Source organism: Sapajus apella, unplaced genomic scaffold, assembly GCF_009761245.1.
Source record: "Sapajus apella isolate SASKATOON/1434 unplaced genomic scaffold, GSC_monkey_1.0 scaffold10, whole genome shotgun sequence".
NCBI classification, from domain to species: Eukaryota; Metazoa; Chordata; class Mammalia; order Primates; family Cebidae; genus Sapajus; species Sapajus apella.
The window spans coordinates 13758918-13773521 of NW_022436950.1; the positions used below are offsets into that span (position 1 = coordinate 13758918).

At 35.6% G+C, this 14604-nt stretch overlaps 1 long non-coding RNA gene across 1 annotated transcript in view; it reads left to right on the forward strand.

The window, feature by feature from the left end:
• Positions 1 to 11396: 11396 nt before the first annotated feature.
• The window catches only part of LOC116551506, a 16335-nt gene continuing 13127 nt past the window's right edge, over positions 11397 to 14604 (forward strand). Inside the window, exon 1 of the long non-coding RNA XR_004268974.1 lies at positions 11397 to 11469. This is a non-coding gene — a long non-coding RNA (uncharacterized LOC116551506). The remainder of the gene's footprint in view (positions 11470 to 14604) is intronic.

Genomic DNA, 14604 nt, shown 5'->3' on the forward strand with positions numbered 1-14604 from the left:
TTCACACATTGTGTGCAGATTAACTTAAATGTATAAATATTGCATGTATGCAATTGTCATTTAATTCAGGTAGGAGCAAATTAGGAGATACAAAAAAAATTTATAACATCTTTGAGTTTTACATGTATACAAATGTAAATAATTACATTTACTGGTACTCTTGACTCCATTATGTGAATTGGTGTTGTTATCTAATGTACTTTCATTTGTGCCTCAAGGTCAGTGAGGAATAAGAGCTTAGGACCTCTCATGTCTTTTGTGAACATGCACACAGCTGCATACAGCCTGTACATGCAAAATACTTTCTAGATTTGCAGGGATATGTTGGAGCTGTTCAAAGGCCCTATGGGTATTTCATCTGCAGCTTTTTCTTTTAAGCTTTTTGGCTAGTTTATTATTTGCTCCAACTTTTATCCACTGCCTTGGGCAACTGTGATGCTAAAACATTAGACACACACACACTTCCCTGAGGCATTTACTACTAATGAGTTCAAATGAGTTTGAATAAAGATAAGCTTTTGGAGTGAGGTTTTCCAGGGAACCACAAGACAGGTCAAAGAATGGCAATCATTTGGGAATCAAGTCTGTTCTCCATCAAGTGCCAGGAATATAGGCTGCGATGATTTTTTAAAGACTACCACTGAAATAAAAAATAAGATGAAACTAGAGTAAGTTAAAACATGACAGAGCCCTCTCTTCTTGCTGATATTCAATAGTTTTTCTTGACTAAACTCACCTCTAGTTGCTGCGAGCCTTTTGTTAATTCTCCAAGTTCTAAAAAGAAATCAATTTTGGCAATTTTTGCTAGTTTCTTTTATTGTTTTTATGTAAGGGTAAGCTTTCAGAGGTTCTTACTTCTCTGTTTTCACTAACATCCTAACAGCATTCTGTGTTTTATGGAACATAATCACACTATGTTGTATTGAGTATAATCAATACTTTAGTAATTTAAGGAGTCATCAATGTGAAAAACAGGTATTTACATTATATGTATAAATCTACCTGACCTAAATTATTGTATTTGCTCAGAATTTAAGTGTATCTCAGTTTCTGGTAGCTCAAGGTCAGTGTTTATATGCGATCCATATTTTTGACATAAATATTGAACATTGTCTAATACTGCTTACAAGTTTATGAACTATGATATAGATTAAGTTTATCTACCTGGAAGTATTTTATAAATATCAAAATGAAATTACTGTAGAGAGTTGAGCTACAGGCAATTTGGACCCCAAAGCTAATGTCGTGGCAATGTTTAAAAAGTGTTAGTATTATAATCACAGTTAAAAATGCCTTTCACCCCACTTTAAATCAAACTCACTCTATCAACAAAACACAGTAGAATAGAAACTACTGCTAATTCTTGATTTAGCACAAAATGAGTTCAAAAAAAACTGTGGAATGATGAGGAAGAGAACATAAGCCTAAAATTACATGCAACTATTTTACTTATCTCCATCTTATCTTTTAATTTTGTTGCTTTACTAGCAGATTGCATCCTTCAACAGCTCTTAATTTTTCTCTGGAGCAGAGAACAGCTAGCCATAAAACTAATCGCTTACCCTGAGTGACTGCTACTTAAAGTGCTAATGGGAAGTTATGCTTGGAAATGTGGACACAAATAGGGGATTAATAAATCTGAAAACAGAGGCTATATCATATCATAATCTTCTTTTTCATTCTGTTGTCCCAGAATTCCATATGACTTCATGTTCTTTAGACGACATATCATGTACATTTCTTCTGTATCAAAATATCCACCCCAAAGACAATGCACCCTTTATTTTAGCATAAAGGTAAACAATGGCGCTGTTCAAGAAGGAAGCAGTAATCTGCAATTTTCAAATAGCAATTCTTTCAATGATCAAAACATGTCTCTCGCATGAATTCAGAGTCACTCTGAAGTTCACAACTAAACTGACTCAACTGTCTGTTACACTGTGAAGCTTTCACTTCTCACCCAGTTAAAGGCCAGATTGATATATCGTCTCCCTGTCTTGCCATAGAATGTTGTTAATCCCTCTCTCACAGCATTATTCACATTGTATTATGGTGGCATGCTTGTCTCACTTCAGTTTCATTTTAAATTTATGTAAAATAAAAATCAACTCTTATTCATTCTTATTTCTAACTCCAAGGGAATTTTCATAAATGCTACAAAAGAAAGGAGCAGGATTTAGTAAAAGAGTAACAGAGGTACTTATGTAAGACTATATGGTAGAAAAAGATCCTTTTACAGACACTACATTTAAGCAAATTTCTAAAAAATTAGATATAACTAAACATATCAAAGTACTGGGAAGTACTTCTGGGTTGAGGAAACAGATCATGGAGTAGATGTAGGTTGAAAAGTAGATGAAGAGGTTGTATGAAAATGCAAGGAGACTAATATGGATGCTGCTTTGTTCACAAAGGAAACAAGAGAAAGTGTGGCATGAGAAAAGTTTAGCAGCCTAATCATGCAAGTCTTTGAAGCCATGATAAAAAATTTTATTCCAAATATTTATTCAAAGTGCAATAAATTGCAATTGCAGATATCAAGCTAGAGAGTGCAAAAATTTAATTTTCACTTTAAAGAGGTCATTCAGGCTGTTAAGTGAGAAAGTATTAGGAATAGTGATATGACTTGTCTATGTTCCCACCCAAATCTCACCTTGAACTGTAGTGCCCATAATCCCCATGTTTTCTGGAGGGACCCAGTGAGAGATAATTGAGTTATGGAGGAGAGTTTTCCTGTGCTGTTCTCATGATCACGACATCGGATGGTTTTATAAAGGGCAGTTCCCCTTCATACACTCTCTTGTCTGCTGCCATGTAAGACATGCCTTTGCTCCTCTGTCTTCCACCATGATTGTGAGGCCTCCTGAGCCACGTATAACTGTGAGCCCATTAAACCTCTTTTTCTTTATAATATAAATTACTCATCTTGGGTGTTTTTCTTAGCAGTATGAAAATTGACCAATATAATGGAGGATTTTCCTCACAGTAAGAGACTAGTTAGCAGGCTCTGGCAGTACCCTCAATGTTGGATGGATGAGTATTCAGACTAAGATGGACTTGGAGTGAGATAGATAGATATGAGATATGCCCTACAGATACATGAAGACTTGTAAATCAGGTGACTGGATGTGAGAATCAAGGGAGATATGTTAAGACTGACTCCCGGATCTTGGGCTTAAGCAACAGCGTGATGCCATATCCTATGAGGAGGAAGGCTAGGCAAGGAGAAAAATGAAGAAATAGGTCAATTTTTCATAATGAAATGTCTTAAGTCTGAGATGGAGAGGAAAGGTGAAACATTCACATGTACATGTCTAGAGGTCAGATGGAAGCATGACATTAGAGAGCCGTCAGAATATGAATGTGATTTTAAAAAATGTGAAAATGGTGGGGCAGTTTAAAGCTAGAATAGAAGTCTTATCTGCAAGACCTGGGGCACTCTAACATTTACAAATTAGGTAGAGGAAAAGGCCAAAAAGGTGAGAGAAACACTGGAGGAGGACAATATTATAGAAGCCAAAAGAAGAGAGGTTTTCAAATAACAATTTTTTTTTTACTTGCCACAATAAAATTTATTATAAAGGTCATTCTTTTCCCATTGATTTAAGAAATGCCACCTTTATCTTATACAAATTTCTCACAAATGTATTAGTCTCTTTCTGACCCAGTGTTATGTTCTTTTTTCTTTCTTTTCTTTTTCATAATTATTTTATTGCATTTTAGGTTTTGGGGTACATGTGAAGAACATGCAAGATTATTGCATAGGTACACACATGGCAGTGTGGCAATTTTATTCATTCATTGATTTATAGTGTAGAATTAAGCTGTGAGTCTGGTGTGAGAGGGCCCAGGTTCACATCCCAGTTCCACTATTCACCTCTTTTTGCCTGAGTTCCTACCCCATAAGTTGTTGTCAGCCCAGGGCAGTGGCTCACACCTGTAATCTCAGCACTTCGGAGGTTGAGGTGGGCAGATCATGAGGTCAAAAGATTGAGACCATCCTGGCCAACATGGTAAAACCTTGTCTCCACTAAAAATACAAAAATTAGTTGGGCATAGTGGTGCATGCCTGTAGTCCCAGCTATTTGGGAGGCTGAGGCAGGAAAATCGCTTGAACCAGGAAGGCAGAGGATGTAGTGAGCTGAGATTGCACCATTGCATTTCAGCCTGGTGACAGAGCAAGACTCCATCTAACACAAACAAACAACAACAACAACAACAAAAAAAACATGTTGTCAAGATTAAAGGAAAACACACCTAAAGTATGTGGGGCAATAGTCAATAAATGTTGATTATTATTTCTATTTTTCATTCATTCGTTATAATTTATTGCATAATTTTTCCATAAAAGGTAGAGTACTGTCAACTGGTAAATATCACTAAAGAATGTGACATTTAGATGAAGCATTTATATGGAAAATCTGACACTTGTCTTCTTAGTGGAATTAGGGAAATGAGATGTACAAAGTTAGCAGAAATAATTTAGAATGAAAAAGTAGCATGCAGGGGCCATATAGGCAGAAAGGAAAGAAAAAGAAACAGATTCAAAAGAGCCTTAAAGGTAGTAAAGGTTATAAATTCCTCATTACAAATAAAGTACAGAGTGTGAGATGGGAAAAGAAGCTGGTTAAATAGGCATGAACTTGACCATAAAAGAGTTCGTTTGACATGTAAAGACATTAAAATTGGACCTTTAGGTGATGGGGAATTGGGGAATAAATTTGAGGAGGGAAGAGACAAAAAAAAAGTGGTTAGCTAATACAATAGCCATGACCAGACTGTTCTCTCCCCTATTTTCTGCAACTAAGATTCAGAAGCCTGATTTTCAGTTTCAAGCATCTATTGCAACCAGTGATATCCACAGGATAAATTTCTGCACTGCAGAATGTAGGTTTTACCTGGCACAATGGCTGGTTCATTGCCTAATTTTACAAAGCAAAGCATGCCAGACAACAACCTCTGCCTAGATTCACATGGGTTTTAAGTCATCTTTTTATGGCTACAGTCTTACATAGGAGCAGACAATCAATGACGTCCATACCTTTGAAGAATTTCAGCAATATTAAAAAGTAAGACAAGACAAATAAAAAAGGTAAATAGTCATAGATTGAGGAACATAAAATAAATTATAAGATGTGTTACTAGTGTTGTCAGATTCAAGAAGATACTGTACTGATAAAGCAAGAAGTATGACTTTGAAAAATGAGCAAAGAACGTGAACAAGTTTCTTGAAATTGAAATATGATTTTCATCAAAAATAAAGTAGAAAATAACATCAAAATGATTTCTCATATTAAAGATAAAAAAGATAAAGAATCAGAATATTGGCTTATGAAGATATAGATTTTAGAAATGCTTTCTCTTTTGCTGCTTTCTTTAGAAAGATAAGGACATATCCTGGTAGCACTTAGGAAAAGATTAAGAAAGAGGAAGACATGGAATCCATGAAAGAGTGCTTTAGGAGGGCAGTGAGCTATCCTCTGTATAACAGGAGAATAGCAAACTTGCAAAGCAACAAGTTGATATGGAAATATGAAGGTAGAAAATTCTAGGAGGGAGTTTTTTTGGAAATAAGAAGCATTAAAACAGAAATAAAATTATGAGTCCTTTTAAAAAAGTGAGCATATTGTCAAAATGATTGATGGAGAATAAACATTTATGAATCCATTCTAACTTGATTGTAATTATATCTTATTTTCAGTGCACAGATGTGCCATTGGTTTTGTTTGGCTCTGGAGTAAACACTCAAAGTGCTTATCATAATGGAAGCATCCTTCAATGGTTCTCAACTTTTAAATTCCACTTGTAGATAAGTCAAATAAAGCCTAAGTATATTTACTGAACATCATGTAAATATTATCAGCCTTACACTGGGATACCTCATGTTATTGTGCTTCACTTTAATGCACTTGGTAAATGTGCGCTTTTTGCAAATTGAAGGTTTGTGGTCAGCTTGCATCAGTCAAGTCTATCGGTGCTATCTTTCCAACAGCATGTGCTTACTTTTTGTCTTGGTGTAACATTTTGGAAATATTTCAAATGTTAATATGATTATTCATATATTTCAAATTTTGCAATATTATTATACCAGTTATTTTTATCTGTAATCAGTTATCTTTGATGTTTCTGCTGTTATTGTTTTAAGAAACCACAACCAGCACCTAAATAAGACAGCAAACTTAATTATAAATGTTGTGTGTTCTGACTGCTCCACTGACCAGACATTTCCCCATCTCTTTCATTCTTCTTGGGTCTTTCTGTTCTCTAGACAGAAAAATATTGAAATTAGACCAATTAATAATTCTACAATGGCCTCTAAGTGTACAAGTGAATGGGAAAATCGCTCATCTCTTACTTTAAATCAGAAGCTAAAAATGATGAAACTTAGTGAGGAAGGCATGGTGAAAGCCAAGAGAGGCCAAGAGCTAGGCTTTTTGCACTGAACAGTTGGCCAAGTGGTGAATGCAGAGGAAACGTTCTTGAAGAAAATTAAAAGTGCTACTCCAGTGAACACACAAATGATAAAAAAGTGAAACAGCCTTATTGCTTAGATGGAGAAAGTTTTAGTGGTCTAGATAGATCAAACCAGAGACAACATTTCCTTAAGGTAAAGCTAAAATAGAGCAAGCCCTAACTCTTCAGTTCTTTGAAGGCTGAGAGAGGTGAGGAAACTGCAGAAGAAAAGTTGGAAACTAGCAGAAAGAAGTTGTTTTTATAACATAAACTGCAAGCTGAAGCAGTAAGTTATCCAGAAGATCAAGCCAAGATAATTGATGAAGGTGGCTATGCTAAAAATAAATTTTCCATGTAAACAAAACAGCTTTATATCAGAGAAGATGCCATCTACGATTTTTATAACTATGGAGGAAAAGTCAGTGTCCAGCTTCAAAGCTTCAGAGGGCAGGCTGACTCTTGTTAGGGGCTAATGCACCTGGAAACTTTAAGCTGTAGCCAATGTTCATTTACCATTTTGAAAATCATCAGATCCTGAAGAATTATGCTAAATATGCCCTACCTGTTCGCTGTAAGTGGAACAACAAAGCCTGGATGGCAACATATGTATCTATTTACAGCATGGTTCACTGAATATTTTAAGCCCACTGTTGAGACCCATGGCTCAGGAAAAAAAATCATTTTGAAATATTACTGCTTATTGAAAATGCACCTAGTCAGCCAAGAGCTCTAATGGAGATGTACAAGGATGCTGTTTTTAAGCCTTCAAACATAATATCCATTCTGCAGCCTGTGAATGAAGAAGTCATTTCTACTTTCGTCTTATTATTTAAGAAATATATTTTGCAAGAATGCAGATGTCATAGATAGTGATTCCTCTAATGGACCTGTGCAAAGTAAATTAAAAATCATTAGAAGCAGTTGTCACTCATGAGAAGAGGTCAAAATATCAACATAAACAGGAGTTCGAACAAAGTTGATTTAAACACTCATGAATGACTTTGAGGGGCTCAAGACTTCAGTGAAGGAAGTAACTGCAGATGTGGTGGAAATAGACAGGGAACTAGAATTACAAATGTAGCCTGAAGATGTAAATGAATTACTGCAATCTGAAGATAAAACTTTAACAAATGGAAAGATGCTTCTCATGGATAAACAAAGAAACTGGTTTCTTGAGATAGAATCTGCCCCTTAGGATGATGTGAACAGTGTTGAAGTGACAACAAAGGACTTAGAATATTCTATAAACTTAGTTATAGAGCAGTAGTAGAGTTTGGGAAGATTGACTCAAATTTGGAAAATTCTACTGTAGGTGAAATACCATCAGGCAGCATCACAGTGTACACAGAAATATTCTGTGAAAAAAAAAAAAAGAATCAATCAATGCCAAAAGTTTTATTGTCTTATTTTAAGAAATTGTCCCAGCCACACCACCCTTCAGCAACCACAACTCTCATCATTCAGCAGCCAACAAGGGCCAGACCCTTCACCAGTTAAAATATTATGACTTGCTAAAGGTTTAGGTGATTACTAGCATTTTTTAGCAATAATGTATTTTTAAATTAAGGTATGCATGATGTTTTCTTAGACATAGTGTTATTGCACATTTAATAGACTTCAGTATAGTGTAAATAGAATTTAATATGCACTGGGAAACAAAAAAATGCATGACCTGCTTTATTGCAATATTTACTTTATTGCAATGGTCTGGAACTGAACCTCCAGTATCTCTGAGGTATACCTGTAATGTAAAAGTAGAGACGTAGCTGCAGCAATGAAGAGGTTGAAGGTGAGAATAGGTAAAAAGAAAGCTGAGAGCATTAAAGCCTTCATCTTATAAAAGAAGTAAGTTTAACTGAAAAAGAAAGGACGAAATAATTTATCCTTTAGTAAAATAAGTGACAAGTGAAAAACCAACAGTAATGTTTATACTTACATTAGAAAGTCAGAGAGAAACTAGTAGTATAAGTTGCTAAATCCTAACCTAGTATATTAGAAGATAATATAATATGTATTCATTTTATAAATAAAAGAAACAATGCTATAATTTTTTTATTCATTGCAATAGAAAAGAACAAAATAATAAAAAAGTGTTTGTCAGACTCTCCTCACATGCCAGCCGGACTGGGATTGGTGAAACTTTGCTTTTTATTCATAGGAAGCGCCCCCCTACACACACCCCCCCTATCACCACCACCTAGCGTTTAATGATCTAAAGGTATTACATAGCTCTTTGTAAATAAATGCTTCTAATATTTTTTTCTTCTGGATGAAAATCTGCCATTCTTCCAATGTCCTAGAAATTTTTTTAAATCTCCAGAATTTGGCACATATTGGCATATTTTTCATTAATTTTGCTTAATGCCCAGAGGGTTCTTCAAATATTCAGCAAATATTTTGTCCATTCACAAAAAGCATTTTTCTAGTATATATTTTGTTTTTGCCCCGTATTCTTACTTCTAGTCTCTTCTTACAAATAGCAATGAACTATATGCCTTTGTTTCTCTATTATCTGTTGCTATCCTTTCACTCACCAAGTTGGTTTTTTGCACTTTTCCCTTGTATTTGGAGAAAATATTAAGGTCTTCCTTTCTCCAATGCACTGTTCATATTGTTTTATTTTATCTGCCTCTTCCAATGCTTCATTTTAAGAACCTCCGGGTTTTTTTTTGTTCTTTCTTTATAGTTTTTCTTTGGTGCATTTCTCTTTTTTCATTTTTAATTTGTCTCTCAGTTTCCTTTTTGTCTTTTTTTGCTTTATTTAAAGTATTTTCCTTTATCTGTTATTTTGTATGGACGGCATGGGATTTCTTGAATTTTATTGACAGTACAATGTGGCATTTTCTAAATGTATTTCTGCTTCTTACAAAAACTTTTTAAAAACTTGTTTTGAAAACTTTTCCCATGCCATTATTTGTGCTGAATCTTACTGCCCTCAAACGTAGAATATTTTCATAAGCTATATTTGATTATTTTTAAATAATTTTCCTTTTTTTTTGGGCGGGGGGGACTGAGTCTTGCTCTGTTGTCAGACAGGAGTGCAGTGGTGCAATCTCAGCTCACTGCAACCTCTGCCTCCCTGGTTCAAGCAGTTCCCATGCCTCAGCCTCACAAGTAGCTGGGACTGCAGGCACATGAAACCACACCCAGCTATCTTTTTTTATATTTTTAGTAAAGATGGGGTTTCACCATGTTGGCCAGACTGGTGTCAAACTCCTGACCTCAGGCAATCTGCCCGCCTTGGCCTCCCAAAGTTCTGGGATTACAGGTATTAGCCACCACATCCGGCCTCATTACTTGTTCTTAAGGGGTGCTGAATCTTTCCAGGCCAGGTGTTAGTCCAAATTACTGAGGGTGTTTTTCCTGAGTTCTTCATACATCCATCTGAGTATTTTTGGATCTAGTTAGTTATTTTTGGAAAACTGATGTACACATACCTCCTGGACAAATTCCCGGTAGTTTTTAGTCTTTTATCGGGAGTAAGTCTGTGGACTTATGCAAACACACATCTGATGACCCTACCTGGGTGGAAACTCCTTGAGGATAATCTGAAATTAGTTCTATTCACTCTCTTGCCAAAAAGAGTGAATTTTAAAACTGAAGGAAAATGTGCTGATGTGCTGGCAAATGCTTAACAATAGGCTCCCCTGAGCGGTAAGAAAAGAAGCCCCGATATGTAGTATTTGCTAATTTCTATGGTATAAATGCTGCCACTGTGGTCTATTTCAAGCTACCAACTGACATCACTGCCCATGAAGGAAGAGGTGTGAGTAATTGGCTCTTTGAATCCAGGTCCAGACATAACACTGTAACAAAGTACTCCAGGCTCTTTTACGGCTAACCTCAAATCTCTGATATTGCATATTGTAATCCCCTGTCTGTTGTCTTTCTGGAAATGTCAGTCCCAGAACAAATTGCTGATTAAGGCTGTAGAGGTGAACCAGTCTTGGCTGCAGCAAAAAAAATAATCTTCTGAGATTGCTTTCTTGCATCTGGTTGGAAGAGAGCCTTTGAATTTGAAATAGAGATGCAGATGGTGGAACAGTAGAGATAGGAGGAGGGGAAACTCTCAATCTCTTCTTCCACAATGATCCTGAGGACCAGCCTTTCTCTTCATTTCCTTTGATAAAAGTTATATCTACCATATATAAATTATGCCAGCATTTTAGTTTCCATGGTGGTTGAGAAATTGCATTCATCTTTTTAATTTCCATATATGTGTCAGTGTTTAATATGGAGAAGTTAAATCAGACTTTTCTGATTTTCAGCCAGATCATTTTCTTATCTATAAATTTGCATGCCTTTTTGTTCTCATTGTTATGTGCTTCCATGAATACTTTAAAAAATATAGATTTATAAATAAATAAAAGTGCTGATTATTCCAGAATCTATATCTAATTCTTAGTGTTTTACTTAAGCTTCAGGCAAATGTTGTGACATGGATTTAATATGTTTATATTTATGAGTAATTTGAACATATATATTCATAAGTGGTTTTACCAAAGCTATTAATGGTGATATGCTGGTATATGAATCACCTCTAGGCAAAGTCTGTTTATATTTGGCACTTTTCTATCCTGCCTCTGCAGCTAATACAGAATTCTGTACCTGGTAGGTGTCATAACATTTAAATAAATTGATGTAGTAAGAGCCCAGATAGAAATAGAGGACTAAAAACAAAACTTCAGAGAATGTAAAGGAATAGAGGGAGAAATGGGTTTATCAAAATAGAAGAGAGTTCTGTTTAAAGTATTACTTTAAAACCAGTTTGCCACAGATTTCCATATTGCAAATGTTGCTTTGATGGGTTCTCCTTTTCTCCTTCCCTAGATCAATATCTGTACCTATGTATGCATATTCACATACTGATATGGTTTGCCTTTGTCCCCACCCAAATCTGAACTTGAATTGTATCTCCCAGAATTCCCATATGTTGTGGGAGATAATTGAATTATGAGGGCCGGTCTTTCCTGTGTTATTCTTATGATGGTGAATAAGTCTCACGAGATCTGATGAGTTTATCAGGGGTTTCTGCTTTTGCTTCTTCCTTATTTTCTCTTGCTGCCACCATGAAAGAAGTGCCTTTCACCTCCCACCATGATTTTGAGGCTTCCCCAGCCATGTGAAATTGTAAGTTCAGTTAAACCTCTTCTTCCCAGTCTTGGGTATGTCTTCAACAGCAGTGTTAAAATGAACTAATACACATATATACTATAATATTGATATTTCTACTTATGGAAACACACTGCCATATTTTATAGCTGTACAATTACTCAAAGGGAATAGGTTAAATACATTTTTCAGAGCCCAAAATAAAACTATTCACCCTGACGAATATAATTAGGCAAAAAATCAAACCTCCCTATTCAATCACTCCTTGGCATTTTCTACCAGACTCTGCAACTACTAAAACCTAGTCCCAGATAACTTTTTAAAAGCAATCTTTCATCATGCCAAATGGTGTCTCCAATTACTGGTCTACCAAAACAATACCTTTATAAATAAAATGGTTTTAGAAAAATGTTATGGATTTCTGAAGGTAACCTGGGATCATTTCAAGGTACTTGGTTTTGAGAAGTTGATAATGCAGTTTTCATGTTCCACCAGTTATATTTTTTCCATTAGTTAATTATGTAATTTAATAAATATATATTGAATGAGCATTATATGCCATGAAATTTGCTGGACAAATAGCAAAGCACATATCAAATTTGCTTCTTGCCATCATGAAGCCTACAGTTTTCAGTGTGGTACAATAATAATCTAGTATTTCCACATCGTATCACTCTATTTTATTTCATCATTTGTCTTAGCAGTATGTCAGATCACGAATGATATTTTCTAATTTATTTCTTATGTATTATCTCTCTCTTTCCAATAAATAATGTTCCATGGAAGCCTCTTTTTGTTATTTTTGTTACTACATTGTTTTCTGCATGCCCAATGTTTGGAACACAGTGGAAACTTCATAAATCTTTGTTGAATAAATGAACTTAAATAATACCTGGAAAAATTATAGATTTGTGTTAGTGCTTGAAGGAAGCAAATAGGCTGTTGTGATGGAAATGAATTTTATGTAAAAATAGTTGAGAAACCTCCTTGTGTTGTAATGGCATACAAGTCTTTAAACCTTAAGAAAATGAAAGTGGGGTCATGAGGTAGAGAAAGGAAGGAAGAAGGAAGATAGGGAACTAAGAAGAAAAGGAGAAAGAAAAAAATGAGGTGTTGAAGGTGACATTAGAGAGCTTAAAATTTTCCTCAGTGCTATGAGAAATCGCTGATGAACATTAAGCAGGGGTATTAAAGGACCCTGAGTGTTAGAAACAAATTGAGGCTTCTTGTACCTCCAGTATTACACTAAGCATTTATCTCATTTAATGTGGTAGGAATTTTGTTAAGTCCCCTAAAATTGAGATTTCCAATCCATTTAAGCAGGTTATACCAGGAGGCTGTGTGTGTGTGTGTGTGTGTGTGTGTGTGTGTGTGTGTGTGTTTTGTTGTTGTTGTTTTTCTTTTGTTGTTGTTGTTGTTGTTGTTTGTGTGTGTGTTCTTTCAAAGTTTTTATTTCACCTCTGATTTTGAAAGATTTTTTTTTTTTTTTTTTTTTTTTTTTGAGACAGAGTTTCGTTCTTGTTACCCAGGCTGGAGTGCAATGGCCTGATCTCGGCTCACCACAACTTCTGCCTCCTGGGTTCAGGCAATTCTCCTGCCTCAACCTCCTGAGTAGCTGGGATTACAGGCACGTGCCACCATGCCCAGCTAATGTTTTGTATTTTTAGTAGAGACGGGGTTTCACCGTGTTGACCAGGATGGTCTCGATCTCTTGACCTTGTGATCCGCCCGCCTCGGCCTCCCAAAGTGCTGGGATTACAGGCTTGAGCCACCGCGCCCGGCCTTGAAAGATATTTTTGGATATACTCACACTGTTTATTTATCTTGAAATGTATTGTCTGATAGTATTAGCCATTCTAGCCTTATGTTTTCTCTTTGCATGGAATACCACTTTCCTTTCGCTTTACTTTAGTCTGTATTTTACCTATATGTTTGGATCTGTATTTATTTATACATGACATTTGTACATATCCATGAGGTACATGTGAAATTTTGTTATATGCATAGAATGTGTAATGATCAAGTTGGGGTATTTATGGTATTCATCCCCTCGAGTATTAATCCTTTGTATTGGGAACATTTCAAATCTCCTCTTCCAGCTATTTTGAAATATAAAATACAGTGTTGTTAACTATGATCACACCACTCTATTGAATATTACCACATAATAGTAGTTGTAGAAGTACACAATACATTGTCGTTAATTATAGTCACACTACTCTATCAAATACTCTGCTATTGAATACTAAAATTTATTTGTTCTCTCTAAGTGCGTGTTTGTACCTGTTAACCACCCTCTCTTTACTCTTCTCCCTAGCATATCCTTCCCAGCCTCTGGTGTCTATCATTCTACTCTCTTCCTCCATGAGATCAATGATTTTTAGCTCCCACACTTGAGTGAGAACATGCAATGTCTATCTTTCTGTGCCTGGTTTACTTCATTTAATGTAATGACCTCCAGTTCCATCCATATTGCTACAAATGACAATTTTTTTTCCCAGTGACCAAATAGTATTCATGTGTGTGTTTGTGTATGTGGAGAGATATATATTTATAATATATATATAATATATATTATATATATATATATTATATAATGTATTATATATATAATGTATAATATATATATAATTTTCTGTAACCATTTATCCATTGATGAGCACATAGGTTGATTTCATATCTTTGCTAGTGTGACTAGTGTTGTGATAAACATCACTACAGAGGTGGGTATTTATCCAAAAGAAAGGAAATCAGTATATCAAAAGGATACCTGCACCCTAGTGTTTTTAGCTTGTTAAGAATTAACCAGGCCGGGCGCGGTGGCTCAAGCCTGTAATCCCAGCACTTTGAGAGGCCAAGGTGGGTGGATCACGAGGTCAAGAGATCAAGACCATCCTGGTCAACATGGTGAAACCCTGTCTCTACTAAAAATACAAAAAATTAGCTGGGCATGGTGGCATGTGCCTGTAATCCCAGCTACTCAGGAGGCTGAGGCAGGAGAATTGCCTGAACCCAGGAGGCGGAGGTTGTGGTGAGCCG